We start from the raw sequence: 21,665 nt of genomic DNA, 5'->3' as shown, positions 1-21,665 counted from the left end.
ACGGGTCGCAGGTTTCTGTCGCTCTCACACCGCTCGGTTTGCACAGGCCATGTCTTGCCTTGTTTTTCAGTTTGACTGTTATCTGATTATGTTTGGCTTTCATCCATGTGTGGATAAAACAACCACTGTGACTGTTCCCTGCTGAGGGAGTATTGGACTGTGGATCAATTTTTCACCCCACGGGCTACAAAAGCGACAACAAATGAACATGCAGCAAAGGAGAGCCCAGCAAACTTGTTTAAGCATTTTAAGTGTGAATTCACGTTCAATGGGTCACCTTTAAGCTATAGTCTCTCTTCAGTGCTTTAATCCGAGCTTCTCCTATTCTTTTGGGATCCCAAATGTGTTTTTGAGAACCCATTTGTCCAGCTGACAACACCTGAGCACACAACATGAGAGCCGAGGGCTTTATCTGTTAACACTAGCAATTTTAAGCGGCATTATCCTGCTCATTATGTGCCCGCTTATCAAACATATTAATCGGTTCACAAAAGATATCAGTTTTAATGATTTTATAACAAGCTCAAGTAAATTAAGAGCATCTGGGGAAAAGGACTTTCACAGAATTAAAACCACTAACACACCAGAGGCTATCCAAAACGTTTTTTATAATGTATCGTTTTTCACAATATTACTCTAAAAGCCACATTTGAATTGTTCTGCATAGGAAATGTGTCCTTTTACTAGTCCTATTAAGGCAGGCACAGCTCTATTAACAATTTGAATGGATGACAGGCTTCAGGAATGTGCTGCAAGGACACCAGCACAGAGACACTGAAGCAGAGCGATATAAAAAGTGAAATGTTTTCTGAAAGCCACAGGCGTCATAAGACCCAAGCACAAGGCACAGCTTGAAACAGAAAACTAGATTGTTCCAAAAAAAACTAGATTATTGCTACATTAGCGGGTTGAACTCACCATGAAATCCCTACAGGCCTATAAATGCAACAATTAGCAAGTGAAGTGTTAACCTTTACATTTGTTCTAAGAAAAAGGAACAGATGGGTACAATAGTCTTTAAATTAGTATCTTTAGACACGGAGATCAACTGGACGGTATTCTAATTAAGTTTGATGGTTTACCAGATCATTTTGGGTTCATTTTAAATGTTATTTTGCTGTCAGGAGAGATGGCTCACTTTCCAAAGGATCAATGGTAACCTCTATTGCCTGCCTAACCTGCCTCCAGTCACACAAGGTGATAATAGAGATCAATGTATAGGGAAAGCATGCTTTTGAACCAATCAATGCTTTAGAAAAACTTCATAATACCGTCAGGACTTATATTGATGAAGGCTCTACATTCACATTAAAGTGACAAGAAGCCTAGAGCAGTGTGCATTGTAAAATACAGCATGAGTATCACTTTGCTTTCCATGATCATTCATCAGCGTTGTAATAAATGTCAGGTGAACAGGCCCACTCTTCCTATAAAACATGCTTCAAACAAATAGCAGACTCTTGACCACAGCAGGTCATAATTGTACTTACGTTTTCATATTTTTCTCCACAGTGATTGGTTTACTGAAAATTTATTATACACACTGTGACCTACTGTACTGATGGTCAGTAATAAAGAGGAGAAAGAAAATGTGGGTTATTTTCATGGAGAAGTCACCTTTGGATCCTGAAACCTTTCAAAGTTCTATTAGCGTTCTATTAGCGTTCTATTAACGTTGTGATTCTGACATCTCTGTCTTGATTTTCAAATCTTGCTGTGAGGATGTAACTAAACCTTTTTGGGAGGGTAACAATCCCATGCAGCATTAACAGATTGAATTATTGATCCTCCTGCCAAGGATATTGTTGTTCCAGCAGCCGGAGAAACAACATAATTCAGCTGGGTGAAAGATGAGCACATTAAAACAGACAGTATTTAAAATATATAGCGTCACCGATGCAGAAATAGAGAGTAACTGCACATCAGGTAAATGTGTTTGTTTTACTTTGGAGGACAAGGAAAAAGATGGTCCCCTTTAGATAACTTTAAATTCCTTTACAGCTGAAATAATTATTTATTGATACATATTCATGGTCATCGGGATGTCAGTTAAGATCTCTTGTTCTGCTGGCCTGTCTTGTTTATTTATCTTTACCCCTTCCTGCATCTCCTGCTTGACATTTCTCCTTATCTTGACTGTACAGTATTTGACAGACCTGAGCTTTGCTTTTTCTCCTTCCTGTTGTCTTCTTTTTTTAACTCTTCTGTGCCTCTTGTATTCTGTGCTGCCTTGTGCTTTTATATTTCACGACAGTGTTGCCAGCACGATATATATCACAAATGTCATTTTTATGTTCCTATTTTTATGAGACAACTGCAAGATTTGCCATGTAGGTAACTCTTACTCATTTACATTTTTATCGTTCATAAATGGCCATTGACTGTAATTAACAAGCTTATCAATTCTAATGAATCCTTAATAAATATGCAATTCTTCTATAGCAGACAGCACTAATTTCCTGGCAGTTTACCTTTGTTTTTTAGAGTGAAAATACGTGGAAATAAGAGCAGTGTTAAACCAACCAACCTAGAGACTAAATCATTTTCAAATATATTCATAATCCCACCCTGAAAAGTGTTCTGTGCAGTCAGCTCCATCTGTTTCATTCACCACATGAGGGCAAATCAATTTGAACTTCATGTAGAGCTCATTTGGAAAAGTATAATTTAGACACCATCCACCATTTATTTTAAGCCCGCTTTTTGACATTGTTATCCTCACACTTACTTATAAGGTGTAAATATTATTCTCCAGCATGCTTTTGAACTAACCCATTGCCTCAGGCACAACATTCCTCTGCTTGCCACTGAGCTGACACTCTCCTTGAGAGAAAAGTTGTCCTTGTGAGAATGAATGACTCGCCTGCACCTGTAAAACCTCAAAACAACCAACGCGTTGTTTCTGTACACTGCACGATTAAGAGCTCATTTCGATACTCATGCAATGTTCTCCTGTGTTTCTTTATTGTATTTGTGTTATTAGTCTGTCTTGCTAATTCAAGTCAAAGTTTGGTTTTGGTCTGAGCCTCTAAATAACAAGATATGTTACGGCTGCATCGCATTCTGGCCTGGAGGAGCTTTCCTACCTCCCTTAAGATTTGTTCTACCTGTAAGAGTGTTGAATTGCATTTGAAAAAACCCAGCTACATTGCTCTTCAGTTGTGAAACTGGTTAACCCTGGAGGATGTACTGTACCCCGTTTTCTGTTCCAAATACTACATTTCAGCTATCACCAAGTTTAACATAAAAGGGGTATGAGTGATTCTGTAATGTGGCTGTAATTGTTGCTTCAAATGACCTCTATTTAGACTTGAACTGGTCCCTTTTATTGTATATTTTTATATATAGAGGACTTTTGAAGATACATAATGTTGGCCAAAGTCTGGCACAACTTTAATAAACAGATAAACACATAGAGGACAAAACAAACATAATATCAGAGACACAAGGACGATGGAGGAACGACGCAGAAAGACAAAGCACTGATGATGCAGTAGTGATCTTAATTGGATTTAAAGGCCAAGGATAAGAGATGGGTTTTCAACAAAGATCAAAAAGTGTCAATGGGGAGAGCCGACTGATGTGGAGGGATAAACTGTTCCATAGGATAATGCCGCCCAATACTGTGGGTTTAAAATAACGCAGAGTCAAAGAGATGGCTTTCTTTCCACAGCATTACACTAGACACATATCCACAGTCACAAACATTTCAGATTGTTAACATAAAAATAAATCCATTAAGCCCCTGTCACACTGTCCCGAAATTGACACCCGATGGACACACGAATATGGAATTGTGAATTTCGCACGAAGATGGCCCCGAACCACACACAAAGGCAACATTTACATTACATTTAAGACATACAACTGCAACGAAAGTACCAAAAACAATTATGTTACAGTACTATGATACTGTACTGATATCTTCAGACTTTGTTCTTTACTTTATCCCAGAGCCGTATAATAGAAGAGTTACGACAACGGAAGTCCAAAAACGGTTATCGTCACGTGGTTCATGTAGAAGAGGATCGTTCCCCGGAAGTTCATGGCGGGCAATGTGAATGCATTGATAACAGGAGATAGAACTACGATTTTTGGTAATTATTAGTGAATAAAGGTTTTGATTTGCAATATTTATACAACAAATCGATATGTGTATGTATTTACATCAATATGTTTTAAAAAATAAAATAGAATTTGCTAATATTAAGTGATAATATTAGGATTAGTGTGAACAACTAGTTAACATGTTAGGCTAACAGTGCCTTGGTTAAAGAGCCTGTTGCTGTTTATTTATAGCTTTGAATTCTTTAAAACCAATATTATCTTCTTAAACTTGTATGGTAGTCAGGAGCATCACTTTCTAATGTTTATTGATATATTTAGAGGGAGGGGATCTAAAGTAATGCTTTAAAATTCAGATTAGATTAATGTCTACCATTTTCTTAAATTCATGGTAGTTTCAGTAATCCTATGGTAATTGAGGACACAAGTTATCTAAATGACTAATGTCATCTTTATGGCTTTCAGAAAGGACAGGAGACCGACAGGTGACTATCAAAGGACTAGCAGCAGCAGCATGATGATGTTAAATGTGTTGTTTTAGGAACATCCATTGCAAATACATGGAATTCAATAAACATTGAATAGCATATCATGCAGTTTGTCTGTGCCTTTTCCTCCTTGTTGTCCTGGTTTGCTGTGCTGCCTCCTAGTCGCCACCATGGTTTGCTGTGCTGCCTGGGGATGCTCCAATCGCTCAGAGAAAGGAGTACGAATGTACAGCTTCCCCACTGACACAGAGCGGAGGAAGCAGGAGCAATTTCACGACCAACAGCAAAAAAATATGTGATTTATATACAAACACTGCATTTGCACTTTTTCACAAAACGAAAACCACACCATTGGGAAAGCTTAATGTTTTGTTTAATACAAAAAACAGGGAAAGGCTTGAAAAACACTGAGAGTTGAGACTCAGGGTGCAGGGTGAGGGTCTCAGTGCAGGTATTCAGGCTCCATTGAATCCCCCTCTGGTTCTTGTGCTAAAAGAGGGATAAACAGACAGGAGAAAGGGTTATACACACACAGCACACCTATTGGATGGGAAATTGCCTTGGGGAGATAAGGTGTGGTCTTTGTTCCCAACTGAAGTTATGGAACTTTATTATTTGTGAGTTTAACAAAGTATGACAAATGGCATCAGTAACATATGTGATATGAATTTCTATAAAGTTGTCTCACATTCTTGGTCATATTCTATATACAGTATGTAATGAGTGTAACATGTCCAGTAAGTATAAAGTGTTTCCTAATACTGTGTATTCAACCACTATGGAATATGTATGTGGGCAGACAAGATTCAGACACAGTTGTTCTGTGTGTGAAGTAACCTCAAGTCACTCCGCAGGCACATTTTGATGCAGACCAGTTTGTCAAGACAAAAAAGGGCAAGACTAGGCTGAGAGCAGAGGCTATACCCACCATCTTCGTGCATCGCCCTGTGGTCAAAAAGAGAAGGGCCCCTGCACCACGATTCACCCCGGGACCTGTATCTACAAAGCCCATAGCTCATGATCACAGCGATAGTGTGAAAGGTGACACAGGTATAATAAGTATGAACTCTTAGTAACAAAAGTAATATTTCTTATTTTTAAGTGGTATAATATTTTAAATGTTCGAACATTTACAGTGCCATGTCTTCTACTTACATTAGTCTCAAAGATTGAGGGAAGAGGGGAAGGGATCACTGCCCTCCACCTGCCAGAGGAGCGCAAACAACAAAAACAAGCAAGGTGTCCCGTCATGTACCTGGAAGTTTGGGTTGGCAAAATGGAGTAAGAGAGGGACTTGAAAAACCTTGGTGGCTCTCTACTCCTGTTGTTACAGTTGTCTTGGTTACAGCTCTCACGTGTTTTTTTGTTGCCATTTCCACATCTTTAGAAAATATGAAATAAAAAATTGAAGTGAAATCAACCTCATCTCTGGAGAACAAACTTTGATTTCTCTGTCTTGTGAGTTTGCAGTCTTGCTCCTCCACCTGTAACATCACTGCCCCTCCACCTGCCATACAGTAGGTTACTAACAAGATTACTTATATAATACAGTGATAGAATACATGTTTAGTATGCTTACTTATATAAAACAGTAGTATTAAACTTACCTTGTGTTTTCACACTCACTTAAGTTCCTCTCCCTTTGCCATCAATCCAAAATCAGCTGAGCTGCAACATTATACAGACAGGTAATAATCAACATAATCACAAGGACACAATAGGCTTGTTTGAGACAAGCGAGACCTGCGCAGCGATCAACGTCTTGCTAGTGCGTTGCATGATGGTTAGTCATTTTGTCCGACTTGCTCTGGAGGCTCGCCTACATGAGACGTTAAAATCTCGCGGGACAAAGACGCCCGCAGCCTTGAGAGCGAGGCGCGGCGAGGCGGCGCAGTTCCTCTCCACGGGCTGCGGAAGCTAAATGCTTGATGGGAAACGACTCGCTGGTATTTCGAGCTGAGCGCTCATTGGTGGTTTTTACCACGTGCTGGTGATGAAACTCTCCAATTGGCTCGGCAAAAGTTTGTTGTTTTGTCAGTTTTACGTCGCCACATCCATTCACATTTTTCATCATTGTTCCACAATGTTTATCATAATGAAATTAATATCCATATATTTTATACTATACTTGCACTGCTTACCGCTTTCATACTTTATATATCTTAGCATATTCATACACACTGTTCATACTGTTCACAGGCTGATATCTAGTGTATTCATACCCCTCACTGTTTATTCATCATTCAATTCATTCTATATTTTATTCTGTCTATTGTGTACATTACTTTTCATTTTACTGCTTGTTGCACCTGGTTAGAAGCTAAACTGCATTTCGTTGTCTCAGTACCTGTAATATGTGCAATAACAATAAAGTTGAATCTAATCTTGAGCAGGAACAAATGTATTTACTTAGTACATATCTGACATTAACGATTAAACACATGTGTGCATTCTTTATAAATGCAAACCGAGTCAAGCCGACTCCGGAGGTGGCGGTATGCACCTTAAAGTTGTTTGCAATCCGCCAAATAACCGAGAGAAGAAGAAGAAGAAGGCGAAGAAGAAGATGAAGAAGAAGAAGCCGACTCGTAGCTGTCCGACTTCAGGCGAGCTTTTTGAGACCTCCCCCGGCTGCGATCGGCTACTCTCGTCTACTTTCGAGGCGAGCCGCAACGCGTCTCAAACAAGCCTAATATGGCTCTGCTAAAAACACTCACTCTTACACGCACCAAAGTTATATTTATCTAATATTTAACTCCCTCCACCCCCGCATACAATCCCGTTTAGAAGCCCCTCTTCTCTAATTCAACAACGTTGGACCAAATGACATTAAGAGAACGGAATTTACAATTAAAAGGTTGTTCAACGTCTGTTGCTAACTTGCTTCGGTATCCTAGCTTGATCTGTTATCTGTAAACGTTAATGTAAATCAGTAGATTTAGGGATAATCCACTGACATCCTTTAATACACATGTTCATTTGAATCAGATGTACTGATAATATCCGCAATATAAATCTTTAAACTTCTTCTTACCTTTAAAAGTCCGTCACGAACGGTTATTATGCTGCAACTCTACCGCTCTGCTCGCCTTGGCGCTAACTTCCGGGGAACGATTGAGAGGCTCCACAATCCGCCATTGCTGTAAAAAAGTGGTCCATTGGAGTGAACGGAGATGTCATAACTCTTCTATTATACGGCTCTGCTTTATCCGTCGTTATATGTAGAAAATATTACGTTTTCTCCGTAATGTTGTTTCCATAACAACAACAACTTCCTGTCAACTGTCCTTCAAAATAATATATTATATCCTTTTTAGTTTCACAGAACACAAATTGGGTTATTTACATAATATGTTTACATGATTTTGTTGTGCAATAAAACAACCCGATGGACACACGATAAAGGAAATGTTCAAATTCGGCTGTGATCGTAGCAACATCGGGCCATTCGTGAGGGCATCTTAAGCCTTCGTATGACCGCCGGTGGAGTTTCTCAGGCTCCGGCAGCAACTTCGTGAGCGGTGGCAAAATCTTTGGCATACCAAAAAATTGCCGAAGGACCTTGCGAAGGTTCATTTTCGTGTTGAATTTGTGTGTCAATGTTGCCCTTCGTAAGGCCATCGTGAGGGCATCTTGTTATCATCGGTGCCATCGGGGCATTCGCCCCGATCAGAGTGAGGATGAATGCACCGATGATAACACGAAGATGACACGATTTGACAAGATGCCCTCACGAGTGCCTTACGAAGTTGCCGCTCACGAAGTTGCTGCCGGAGCCTGAGAAACTCCACCGGCGGTCATACGATGGCTTAGATGCCCTCACGAATGGCCCGATGTTGCTATACGATCACAGCCGAATTTGAACATTTCCTTTATCGTGTGTCCATCGGGTTGTTTTATTGCACAACAAAATCATGTAAACATATTATGTAAATAACCCAATTTGTGTTCTGTGAAACTGAAAAGGATATAATATATTATTTTGAAGGCGAGTTGACAGGAAGTTGTTGTTGCTATGGAAACAACAACATGACGGAGAAAACGTAATATCTTCTACATATAAAGATGGAGAAAGTAAAGAAAAGAAGCCTGAAGATATCAGTACACTATCATAGTACTATAACATAATTGTTTTTGTTACTTTCGTGGCAGTTGTATGTCTTAAATGTAATGTAAATGTTGCCTTCGTGTGTGGTTCGGGGCCATCTTCGTGCGAAATTCACAATTCCATATTCGTGTGTCCATCGGGTGTCAATTTCGGGACAGTGTGACAGGGGCTTTAAGGAATGTCAGCTGTAATTATAGAACACTTCTCAGAAAAATAAGGTTTATTATGGGGGTGTGGCTGAACTGTTACAAAGCCTGATGAATGGCACTCAGCATCTGTTGTCGACACACACAGGCAACCACACTACATTAATGTATGACATTTCAGTCGAGTGAATAGGCTTTTATAAGCTTAAATATCATTTGATCAAATGTATAAAATCCCTGATTATCCCTCACAAAATACTGTAATTAATTTAAATTGAAATATATTTTCTCTCACCTCCGTTTTAAATCTTCTTCAAAGAAGAGTTGATTGTTTAAAGTTTTCAGCCCTTGTTTTTCTTGCATTTATTTATTGGCTCACAATTACTACTGTGGAAATCAAATAAAGGTTTGGAATTAGCTTTAATAGCCTTGAGGTAATTTATTGAGTGAGAATTGCAGGATCAAGCGCATCCCTGCAAATAAAACCTATTTAGTTTAGCTTCTAACCTATTCAGCGTTTAAGGAACTTTTGCATCACCTCTTCATTCATTAATTTTCTCCAACCTCATAAAAGACCAATTGTGTGATCTTAAGATTATGTTGTTTTAGCATATTTTAAGTAGGCTAGAATTGAAGGTTGATTTAGAGGTGCATTTTCTAAAACGCAAATGTAAAAATGGACGCAGCTGCACTAGAAGGAAGCATGCCTTTTAATAGTGTGTGAGAAACAGTGAAGAAGGGCCCTCACATGAAAAAGCCTATTTTGATGACCTGTCAAAGACGGCAGCTCATAGTTTGGAGGCATAAATCCTCTGCTCCTTTTCATGTATCATGCGTGTGCCCTTGGTTACCTTAGTAACTCTCCTCTCCATCTCCAATCGGCGCTCCCGAATGCCCAGCCGAGAACGCGCCGCGCGCTCCCGCGAAGCTCGTGTTGAGCCGGAGTGTCTTGGCAAAAGCATCAAAACGCACCAGGACTAGAAGGAGAGCTTTCCGCTGAAAAAACAACAACAACACGGGACAAATGCAGTGAAATAAGACTGGAGTGAGGATATTGAAAGACGGTACCGCTTCACAGGAAGGTCATTCCCTGAAAAAGCTAAGCAGTGCGCAGACTGTACGGATATTTGGAGTATACCCGACTGCAAGTGAAGAAGACCCCGAAGCTGTGGAACATTGTCCCGGCTTTTTATTTTCTGAAAAGCAAGGCATGGGGGGATCCACATCTCGACAAGGCAGGTGAGTCATTTTATGATACTACTTGATGAGCATTTGGGGGTAAAAACCTGAAGGCTGCGTGCGTAGTGAGAGAGTTAGATGCAGGGGCACCGGGATACTTGGATTACAATTATACCAGTTTTGTTTTTAATTATTACTTAAATATGATAACAGGTATTTTTGTTTTAAGCTACATCGACGAAGCGCAGTACACCGGCACAAGGCACGTACACTTCCAAAACGCATTTAGATTTGTGTGACTTGAACGGACTAAACCGAGGCTCATTAGAGGCAGAAATGTGGGTGCAGGGTAACTGTGTCTTTTACCCACTCTGCCATACGTAAGATGTGCAAACACCCCGCTGCACACGTTAATGCAGGGAGTAAAACACATGCGATAATTGATCAGAGCACTTGTTACTTGGGCATGAATATATCTTGTGTGCGTGATGGAGCAGTGACGCGCAGCCAGGCTCTCTCTCCTTCCCTCTCCCTTTTAACGCAAATGAAATAGCCCGGTGGCTTGCTTTAGGCAAATTAAAATGTAAGCTCTAAAGTTTAGGGGGAATCAAACGAAGAAGTAAAGAATCAAATCGCCCAGGATGACATCAGATCTAAAGATGTTTGTTTGCATAACGCGAGTGCGATCTGGCACTAATTTGCAGCAGGCTACCTCCATCTGTTGTGGTGATGGAGCAGGATGGTCCGCCACAAGCGTACCTGGGGGTTCCGATTTTCCTATTATTATTTTTTAAGTTTTGCTAATAAGTTGTATATTTAGTATTTGTCTAGCAGCTATAATGATAGTGCACACTTCTTTCTAATTTAGAGTGACACAGAGTGTATATGATCTTTTATTATATGCATATTTCCATGCCTACTGATCACTGTAATTATTTCTGAGGCTGCAGCATAAATGTAGGCCCTCTTCATCATTGATCTTGAGTTGTGTGATGTCTGCTACATTCTAGTGAGTAGCCTTACTTTGCCATCTTTATAATTCCCATGACAGCTGTAAAAAACACATGCACACACTGCTTGTGTAAAAACGGAGTATATTGATCATGCAGGCCCCCATGTGCCTTCTTCAAATCTTAGAATTCCTGACACATGGGAAAATAAGTGTTGTTATAGTCAATAGAAGAGAGAATAATTAACTGAGAGTTGAATCCCAAAAAATGGAAAGAGGGAGCGAAAATGTCAAGCAAGAGTTGTCATGGTGATTGATTAAGTACGCTATGTGTCCCTGCGTTTGGGAAATGATCCAGTTTTTTTATTTGGCATGCACACCACACTATTGATGAAAGAAGCTCTTAATGGGCGATAATAACTCAGACTCATTGAATTCACATGTTGTTGTTGCACGCATTTAAGAACCACCCTATGAAATTTGATTAGCACCCTTTGGAATTTGATTTGCAAGCAAATTGCATTCATTTATATTGTATGTGTGCCTTCAGTATCATGTGCAGGATTATGCATGCTGCTGCTGCTGTTGCTGCTGCTTGTGAATTCTCTCTATGGCCTTTCAGAGTTTGTATTCCAGTCCAGCAAAGTGCTATTCTTCAAGTGCCCTGCTGTTTTATTATCCATTCCTTATATTCTTTGCTTAAACAAAATCTGGGTTTGTGCTTGTGACAATCATGGCTGCTAAAAACCGAGCTTTGGTGTTTCAGCTGTTGGAGTATAATTACCGAGCTGCTTGCTGAATGTGTTCATTAGCTGGACATTTTGGACCTAGGACCTAGGACCTAGAGAGGAGGTCAACACGTGATCACTGACAAGCCCAAACACTCAAACACACAACATTTCAAAGTGCAGCACGAGTCTATTGTTTATCCTGTGAGTCTCAGAACTGCTCAAGAAAACCTCCATGAGACTCCCTGTCTGCTGCAAAGGTCAGCGAGGCTTCGTTCTGACCTAAAGTGAATACACCTGAGTACACCTTGGCCTGACTTAACATGGACGAGAGGCCTCTTGTTCTTAGCCTTGAGTTTCTTTCCCCGCATTTTCTCGTTATTGCTCAGACGCTTGGATGGAAGGTGTGCTAGCGCTTGTGCGTGTTGGAGCGCGTGTGCAAGTGTGTGCTCCTGTGTGTATATGCAGAGGTGTGTTGTTGCACATATGAGAAAGACTGAGGAAGGTTATTTGTGTTTTCTAATATTCTTCATTGTGTTTGACGTGTTGTCTTGGAGCAGCAGGAGCAGGAGTTGAATAATTTCCCAAATGGATACCTTCTGACCTTCTGAAAATATGTCCTATCGCTGCCTATCCCACACCGCAAGAAAAGCCTGTCATTGCTCTAGCACTGTTTTCCCTACTTGGCAATGTCATACACACACAAAAAAGACAGTTGTGTAATATTTGGATTTAATGCATATAGGTTTAGTCTACATTACCAAGCAAACGAGATTCAGAATTGCATGGCCTTGATGAAGGATGGTCTTAAGACACACTATAAAAATGTCATATAAAACAAACATATACAGAGCCTTTCATCTATCTTTTTTTCTCTTTTTGCAAGAGTGGGGATAAGCACTTAAATCATACATGATTTAAAGTACTTCTGTTTTCTTATTCGGCTAAACAATGGCTCTAAAAACTGTCGGGTTAAAGCAACAAAGTAATTTATACCGAAGTAAATTTGTATCATGGCGTGGCTAAGCTCTCTCAGAATCTGACTATCCACAGATATGTGGTGACTAATGAAGGAGGATAAACTTGTCTCTTCATATTTGCTCAGGAGGATGAGCTTTCATCGTCATTAAATCACACGTTTTGTCACGAAATTACCGAAAAACATCCTGATTGTTTTCTTAAAGTATTACTTGAAACCAGTGACATCCACTCGATACACTTGTGTCATATTAGTTTTAATAATGAATAAGACGAATTTGTTAAATCTGTGAAAAGATGAAGGAGTCTTTGTTTGACTAACAAAATGGTTTTGGCCTGAGGCACAAAGATACGCCTCAAGTCTACTGCACATAACATATTTAACAGAGATTTTACATTGTTCATGGCCCAACAACATCTCCCCTGACTAACAGGTTTCCCTGCCAAAGACCAATGTCTGCTTAGTGAACAGGATTCTCTTCACCATTCTAACTACAAAGCAGATGTCACACAGTATGTCTCCACTCACTGTCTGCCAGAAGTTATCTATTCATTATTTATTTATTAATCATAAAATTCACACTCAATAATCACAGACAGCGGACAGAGCCTGCTGAGTAAAAATCATGGACCTAATCGAATAAGCGGCAGAAGTGAGGAGCAATTTTCGATTGTTTTCCTTTTGAAAAGGAGACTTTTAAAAAATGCATTACATGGAGAGAGGCAGGGAGAGGAGGGGGCGGGAGGCTGCGATGATAGGGAGAGCGGCTCTCGGATGCAAATCTGTACTTTAAACTTACATAAGCTTAGCTTGGGATGAAGCTCAGTTCATTTCATTCATGTGGCACATGCGAACAACATGAATGACCTTTCTTAACTCTGGTGTACAGGATTCAATCCTGTGAAGCAGTGCATGCAAGTTTGTTTACATCCCATTGATTTAACTTTGTCAAAGTGTCACACTTTCTTCCAGACTAGGACTGTGGTTTGCACAGTCTACTTGCACATGTGGTATGACATGACACAACAAATAACTCTCAAATGTGTGTATAGATTTCTGAAGCCCCACACTTTTTGTCCTCTAAAAGTCCACATCTGCAGCTTGCCAGCTCATTTGAATTTTAAATGATCTGTCAAAGAGAATTTAAGGCAAGTCTGAGAGGAACAAAGAAGCAGTCACTCTGTCCTTACTGTACTTTGTGGCTGACAGGGTGAAACCCTGCCTGTTTGTTTTTAAAAAGTCTACCTTAATCCATATGAATCAAATTGCATTTTATTCCTCTTAATCCACCCTGAGATTAGACAGACAAGTGACAGGGAATCAACATTTTAAAATCCCTGGGATGAATGTTACTGTCCAGGTAAAGTTGATGTGGCAGAGTGTGCCCCCCTGTCAATTCCCTGGTTTCTTATCCAATGAAGTCATCGCTAAGCCCCGTTCTCTCCTCATTTTTCTTAACATAAGTGAGTACTGTGTGGGTCTGGCAGGACACAGAAGCAAGGGCCCGTCTAATTCATGGGGTAAATTAGTGAAGATAAGGCCTGAGTCAGTACCTCCAGCTTCCCATAGATCCCCCTGGGGCCGGCTCTTAAGGAGCTTAGTAAAAGCCTGTCGTATGAAGACATGACATGGAGCTGGCTAAATGGGCTACGTTGGAGTGTCTTCCATCAACCTAATATTCATATATGGGTCACTGTCGTTCAAGCTTTAATCCCATTCAATGTATTTATTCTTGGTTATTAATTCAGAGTTTTAGGAAAATAAGGCACTATGTATAAGAAAGGTGAAATAGGCTGTATTAGTGAGGCTCAAATGCATACGCACCAAACTGACAGAACACTTAGGCCCACTCATAAGACCGTGTTGTGTAACAGTGTGTGCCACCAAATCAATAATGAATGCTGGTTTAACCGTAGTAAAAGAACAAGTAAGAACTGCTCCAGAGTCACTGGGTCACATACACTGGGGAAACAATTAGAGGCTTCCTCGCGCATCGCACTGCCACAGCTTGTTTTTTTTGTTTTTTTTCAGCAGCGTGCATTTCCCGTAAATGTTCTCTAGGGTCCAGCAGCATCGCAGTATGGCTGCTGGAGAATTACAGACACTGGTCTGTCAGAGTCTTTCCCAGACTGAGCTACAGAAAAAAAGGCAGTGTCAGGTCCCTGTGATGTATGTGGGGCCACGTGAAGTGGAAAGCATGGTGACTGATAGGACACCAGTCTTGCGGGTGTGTGTGAGTATGTGTGTGCGTGTGTGTGTGTGTGTGTGTGTGTGTGTTAACCTCATAATGCTGACAGATTACAGATTTAAATATTTTAAATCTCACAGAGCACATGCTGCTGGTGATGAAGAGAGTGGAAATGACTGCAGTAATGCAAGAGATTAATAGAGATCTTTCCTCACTCTCCCACACACACACACACACACACACACACACACACACACACACACACACACACACATACCATGTATACATCACTTCAGGGGACATTACATTGACTTACATGCATTTCCTGGAGACTTATCCTAACCTTAACCACAACCAACACATGCTTAACCCTAACCCTTACCCTAACCCTAATCCTAAACCTAACCAAGTCTTCACCCTAAAATGAATGATTCCCCTCATGGGGACCTCCAATGTGTCACCATAAGGGAAGCCAGTCCCCACACGTGACTATGTAAACAGATTTAGGTCTCCACAAGTATAGTAATGCTAGACCACACACACACACACACACACACACACACACACACACACACACACACACACACACACACACACACACACACACAACACACACACACACACACACACACACACACACACACACACACACACACACACACACACACACACACACACACTCAAATACACACATGCAGAAACTCTTACTGAAACTGGGTAACCATTGTATACTCTATACTCTTGAGACTCTTGAACTACAGTTGTTTTATACTCTTTTGTATATTAACTTCATATTTCACACAAACACACACACTTACACACTCATATTATTGGAGACTTGTGATTTAGATACTAAATGTAGCCAAATTAGTGCTGACATTGACTCCAGCGTCTGTGTCATGCTGCTTTATCTTTCTTGCTTTCTCAAGGCAAGTTGTAAATATTGTAAAAGCCTTTTATTTGTATCCCTTTTAAAAGATATGTCTTAAGGCAGACTCTCCGCTGCTCTTTTGACCTGTATTTGGGACAGTACACAGAGAAGGCATTAGCCACAGATGTTCAAATATATGGCTGACTGAGATTACTGTTTTAGCTTTTATATTTTTAGATCACTATTTTGACTACTCAGGAGACCGAATGAAAACGTATTGTGTATAATCAACCCAGTCTCATGGCATTTCGTGTTCACCAACACGATTTTTAATCTATTGATTCGTGTTCACCAACACGATTTGCCCCTTTTTTTTCGTGTTGCACAGCACGATTTTAAAAGCAATGTATTTCTACTGCCTGCAGCACGTCTTTTTCTCCGGTCGGGTCGTGGGAGACCGGAAGCTGTGTGGTTCATAAAAACATGTTCTTACTCAATATCAAGCCACAATTATTGCTTTTATTTTAAATCGTATAATTTCGGACTTTTTTTGCCGTCTGTGAGGAAAATAAATGGGGCTCAGAGCCTCAGAATACTGAAATCTGTATTTTTAAATATTTTTTCCTTCTAATTCTTTATTCTTTTCAAAATAACACACTGTTATTTACTCACCAATAACACACAATTATCCTTGCTTTTATTTATTGGTTTAATTCCATAATCTCTGGCTTTTTTGGCGTCCGTCAGGAACTGAATTTCAAAATAAAAATAACCGGAAACAGACGTAGGCCTATAAGGGACATTTCGAGCATCATTGCGATTGTCAAAATGTCTGAGTTTAGGATGGCCGAAGACACTACACTACCCATAATCCCCAGCTATCGTTTAGGACTACAGTCCCCGTAAGGTTACGCAGAGCATCAAACAGCTGTGTGAAATGGAATGAAACCACGCCAGACTATCCAAAACTGGAATCGAACGCCCCCCCAGACATGCTGGCTATTGTGTTTCGCAAAATGTTCTATGGGACGTCTCTACTGAACGTTTTTGTTTTTCCCACAATTAGAAGTTGCCAGTATTAAACACATTGGTGTTATCAAATGTAAAACATATAATTAATAAATGGGTGAAAATCGCTTGTGTCCATAATGCGCAGCATTAATACCCACATGACAGCTCATTGTTACTTTGTAATTATACTCCACTACAATTCAGAGGTTAACCTGGTATTTTTACTCCACTGCATTTATTTGAGTTACTTTGCAGATTCTGATTAATTATGTGAAATATAAACAACCCTTAAATCAGACTTTAGTTACACCTGAGTAAAATTCAGGTAAGGTGATTGTCAAGTGCCAACAATCAGGAGAGATATTTGATAGTTGGTGCTTGAGAAGACTAAACATTTATCTGCAATTGACATGAATGGAAACGAGTAATAAAGTATATTCATTACTCGTTATTCTCTATTAATAGTTAATTAAAGACTGTATATTATGGCTATTTTGCACATCCCTTTCAAGATTTCAAGATTTTCAAAGGTTTATTGACATATCATATACACAACTACGGTGTAGTTATGCAATGAATGAAAAACTTGGGTCACAGGTTCCTCAACAGTGCATTACAAGACATCTATCAATATGTGTGTACCTCCACCATTAAACTGTCATATTCTGCACATTTCTTATTCTATCTACATACATAAGAGTATAATTAATATGTATAATATCAGTTAAAATAAGTGCTTCAACATAGTTAACATTGCAGGAAAGCAATACATTAGACGTTAAGTACTTTGTCAGGATTAATATTTATCTGTAGATAGATACCCCCAAAGTGTTTTTCTTATTTAAAAGAAGACCTTAATCTGTTATTTAATGTTTTAAATAAAGGTTAATTCGTTTTTCTGTTTTGCACCTCCTCCTATTAATACCTTTGTACATCCTGCACTAAACTGTTTTATTGTTGAGATCACTTATAGTATCTTCTTGATTTTTTATATTCTATATTTATACTTTCCCCCTATGAAAGTATGTACTCTTAATATTTTTTTAATCAAATAAAACACAATAATTCAATAACGTGCTTTAACCACTAGGAGGTGCACACAAGGTACACACAGCCATAATAACTTTGTATTATTAGTGTAGGACACTTGTGTTTTCGTACAACATCTGAAGATGTGTAGTTTTATTCATGCTTTCACATAATTTTACAGCATATTGCTATACTATTTCAGACTCAGTATTTACATTCTTACATTCAAAGAAAATCGGTAATATCTTTAAAAATTACAGTCCTTTTATATCAGCTGTGCACCGTTATGGTGTAAATATAACCTATCTGTGAATTAGATCAAATGTAAAAGTCAGCCGAATTAGTGTTGATACTGCAAGGAGACGTATTGTGTGAAGAGAAATTGAAGATGTTGTTTAATTGTTGAATATATTTATGATCCACGTCAAGTATTCAGTTTCGGCGGCATTTTCTCAGTTTTTCCAAAGGTCTTCTCATCAGGGCTCTATAAATAAAGAACTACGGCAGATCTGTAATATACAATGCAGCCGAACCGTGTATTACAATGCCGTTATGTGATGACTTTCAAAGAGAAAAGCAAGAGCGCTCGGAATTAAGTATTATTTTATTCTTTTAAAATGTTTTCCGGATTTCATATCATATAAACACCAAATCCCAGCATGCATTGCGGCTAAAACATCCAATAAGCGAGCTTAAAACCATAGCTGAGGATCTTGGGTAATCGCTCGAAATGCCTACGTCTGTTTCCGGTTATTTTTATTTTGAAATTCAGTTCCTGACGGACGCCAAAAAAGCCCGAGATTATGGAATTAAACCAATAAATAAAAGCAAGGATAATTGTGTGTTATTGGTGAGTAAATAACAGTGTGTTATTTTGAAAAGAATAACAAATTAGAAGGAAAAAAAGATTTCAAAAATACAGATTTCAGTATTCTGAGGCTCTGAGCCCCATTTATTTTCCTCACAGACGGCAACAAAAGTCCGAAATTATACGATTTCAAATAAAAGCAATAACTGTGGCTTGATATTTAGTAAGAACATGTTTTTATGAACCACACAGCTTCCGGTCTTCCTCGACCCGACCGGAGAAAAAGACGTGCTGCAGGCAGTAGAAATACATTGCTTTTAAAATCGTGCTGTGCAACACGAAAAAAAGGGGCAAATCGTGTTGGTGAACACGAATCAATAGATTAAAAATCGTGTTGGTGAACACGAAATGCCATGAGACTGGGTTGGTATAATGCATGTAATTTATGTAAAGCATTGCATATTAATGCCTTTGGTTGGCCTCTCTTTGGACTATGTTGTTTTTGTACTCGGGGCTGTAGCCAGACTTTTAGATAAACTGAGGCAATGAGTCCAAATGATCGCACTGCAACCCCTGCCTCCTTAGAAACGATTGACTGGCGCCCTCAAAAAATGAATAATGATTTTCTCCTGCATTTTCTTCTTTCATTTGATTGTTTGTAAACTGTAGCTTTAACACCTTCTCCCCAATGCCAGAGATACAACTCTGCCGGAAAAATACTAAATCCCTTGGTTTGAGCTTTTAGTTCAATCCATTTTTAGAATAAACACGATGCAAGAGTACACTTAAAAAGCAGTATGATTTGAGGAGTAAAATCCCAACTTCCCCAAAATAATAGTGAAAACATGTCCTCTGTGTCTTCAGTGGTAGTTACACAATCTTTACTGCTGCTCACATTTACTCAAACACTCCACATACATGCAAATCAGGTTGACTGGAGACTCTGAACTGCCTGCAGGTTTGAATGTGAGCGTGAGTGGATGTCTTTGTGTGTTAGCCCTTTGATGGATGTCCACTGTGTCCTGATGTACTCGAAGTCTCCAGTAACCTCAATAGGGATATGTGAGTAACAATGTCTTTAAATAGTAAGCAAGCACATCTAATCAGAGTCCCAGAATAGTATCATGTTTTACAGTGTGGGAGCTTTTTATTGTTCCTTTATGACATTGTAAACCTTCCTCCTAAATAGGATAGTACCTGCTTTGGGATCACTTTATTTTGGTGCTTACATGTAGACCTGCACCTGACTGCGGTCTATTTATATCTCTTGCCAGCTTGGCAATACTTCCTGGTAGCCTTTGAGGACAGAGAAATTCCTCCATCAAACTCAGGGTCCATCTGTGCCCACATTCCTCCCAAAAGGAGCCATCCTCCACAATTATAGCGTTCTTCCATCACTCTGTGTAAGAACAGGCTCCAGGAAATTGACTTGATATTAATCTGAAAAAAATGACCAAGAAAGGAAATTAGAAGGGGGAGTTTTCTCTGACATTGATTGGGTTTTAAAGGAAAGATGCACACATTGCATGGCTCATGGAGCTTAAATAGATATTTTAGTTTATTGATCATTTTAAAATTCATAGTATATGTCGAGCTCTAAAATCCATGCTGAATGGAGTTTATTTGACCTAATATGTTACATACCGATCCAGATTCACCTGAAAATCTGGGTCACTACAAAAATAGCTTTGTGGCTCACTCTCCCAAGATGGCAGCTCTGATGAATTTGTGGCTGTAGGTCACTAGGACAATGGTTTGAGTGAAAAAGTAAGGATAAGGGCAGGAGCTTGCTATTTCATTCCTGCCTTTAATCTAGAAAAAAGTTTTCTTTTGGGGGAGTTTGTTGATGCGGGCAAACACAGAAGACTAAAGGGATCCTTCAGGCGCTTTCTGATCCTTTAAGAAGCACAGATTTGTTTTGCGCTTTAAAATCCTTAATCACATATTATCTGTAGAACACATATGTGGGATGCAATCCGAACAATGATTATTAATATACTGTATATTCTTCATGGACTACAGGTACTGTGTGTCATATTAAATACAACTTGCAGTATTTTTTTTTGGTATCCTGTGAAGTGACTCTTGTTTTGTCTCTTGAGTCACTCTAACAGGAAGGTAGATCTACGATGAGAGACCCTAGAGTTGTAGTTCTTCTCATACGTCCTTTTCAGCCTGCAACCAATATGAATTTTAGCTGGGTTTAGCAGGTGTTGAATGACATAATAGTGGTGGGCAGTTCAGTCCTGAAGCTGAGGAGTGCAATGATACTGTTGGATAGAAATGGTTCTCTGAGAGCAGCAGGAATGGAGCAGGGATCAGAGTGGATAAGAGCAAGGACAGAAGGAAGAGTTGAGATTGAAAGGAAACAAGAGGTTGGACAAAGGTAAGCCTGGATAAGTCTTTGACAAGTGAGCTCTGGATTCAAGAAAGCCAGTCAAGTTTGTTTTATTCATGCTGTGGAGAACTACCGCTTTACCATCCATTTTTTTTACAGCGATGCACAAACAACAACCAGAATACCAATGCTACCAAATTGTATTTTGTACTCCCTCTTTTATGTGAAGATTTCTGATTGTGGCAGATCTCCCTGCCAAGCTGAACATTATTTAATGATTCAAGGTTTTCCGACTCCCCAGAATTTACTGGCATTCTCATCTCTTATTCTCTTTAATCACATCCACTTTGAATCCAAACCTGCTTCACACACATTTAAAATTCTCCAAAAGCCTTTCTGTAACTCCAAAGCAAACTATTTGGTAGCCTGGCACCCAGTAATATGTTAACTAATGGGGTGTTGAATGAAGTTATTTGCTATTTCTGCTGAAGAATAACAATCCACTAAACAGAATATTGAATTCACATTATTGTAGACTCTCCTTGATTTGTATGACCAAGATATCTCCCAAGTCTACTTCTGTAATACATTATTGAAAGGAAGAGGCATTGTGTATTTCACTGAGCAAAAGGCATCCGAACTGCAAAACATATTTCAGCAAGACTGCCAAGCTGCTGCGCTTTATTTTACTTGATTTTGCTATTGAAGAAATAGCTAAAGGAAAGTCATTACCCAGCGTACACACACTTGCAAGCTGCACCCGAAGACTCCTCGGGGT

At 39.4% G+C, this 21,665-nt stretch overlaps 1 protein-coding gene across 4 annotated transcripts in view; it reads left to right on the top strand.

Annotated features, from left to right (window-relative positions):
* The first annotated feature begins 9,734 nt into the window (after positions 1-9,734).
* Positions 9,735-21,665, top strand: part of nlgn3a (neuroligin 3a) — a 131,886-nt gene continuing 119,955 nt past the window's right edge. For all 4 annotated transcript variants that reach the window (XM_034232602.1, XM_034232600.1, XM_034232601.1 and 1 more), the window contains exon 1: positions 9,735-10,046. The gene's annotated coding sequence lies outside the window, so the exon portion shown is untranslated. The remainder of the gene's footprint in view (positions 10,047-21,665) is intronic.

This window comes from Gymnodraco acuticeps, unplaced genomic scaffold, assembly GCF_902827175.1.
Source record: "Gymnodraco acuticeps unplaced genomic scaffold, fGymAcu1.1, whole genome shotgun sequence".
NCBI lineage: Eukaryota > Metazoa > Chordata > Actinopteri > Perciformes > Bathydraconidae > Gymnodraco > Gymnodraco acuticeps.
Note: the sequence above shows the minus strand (reverse complement) of the source record. Positions and strands in the feature narration are given on the sequence as shown.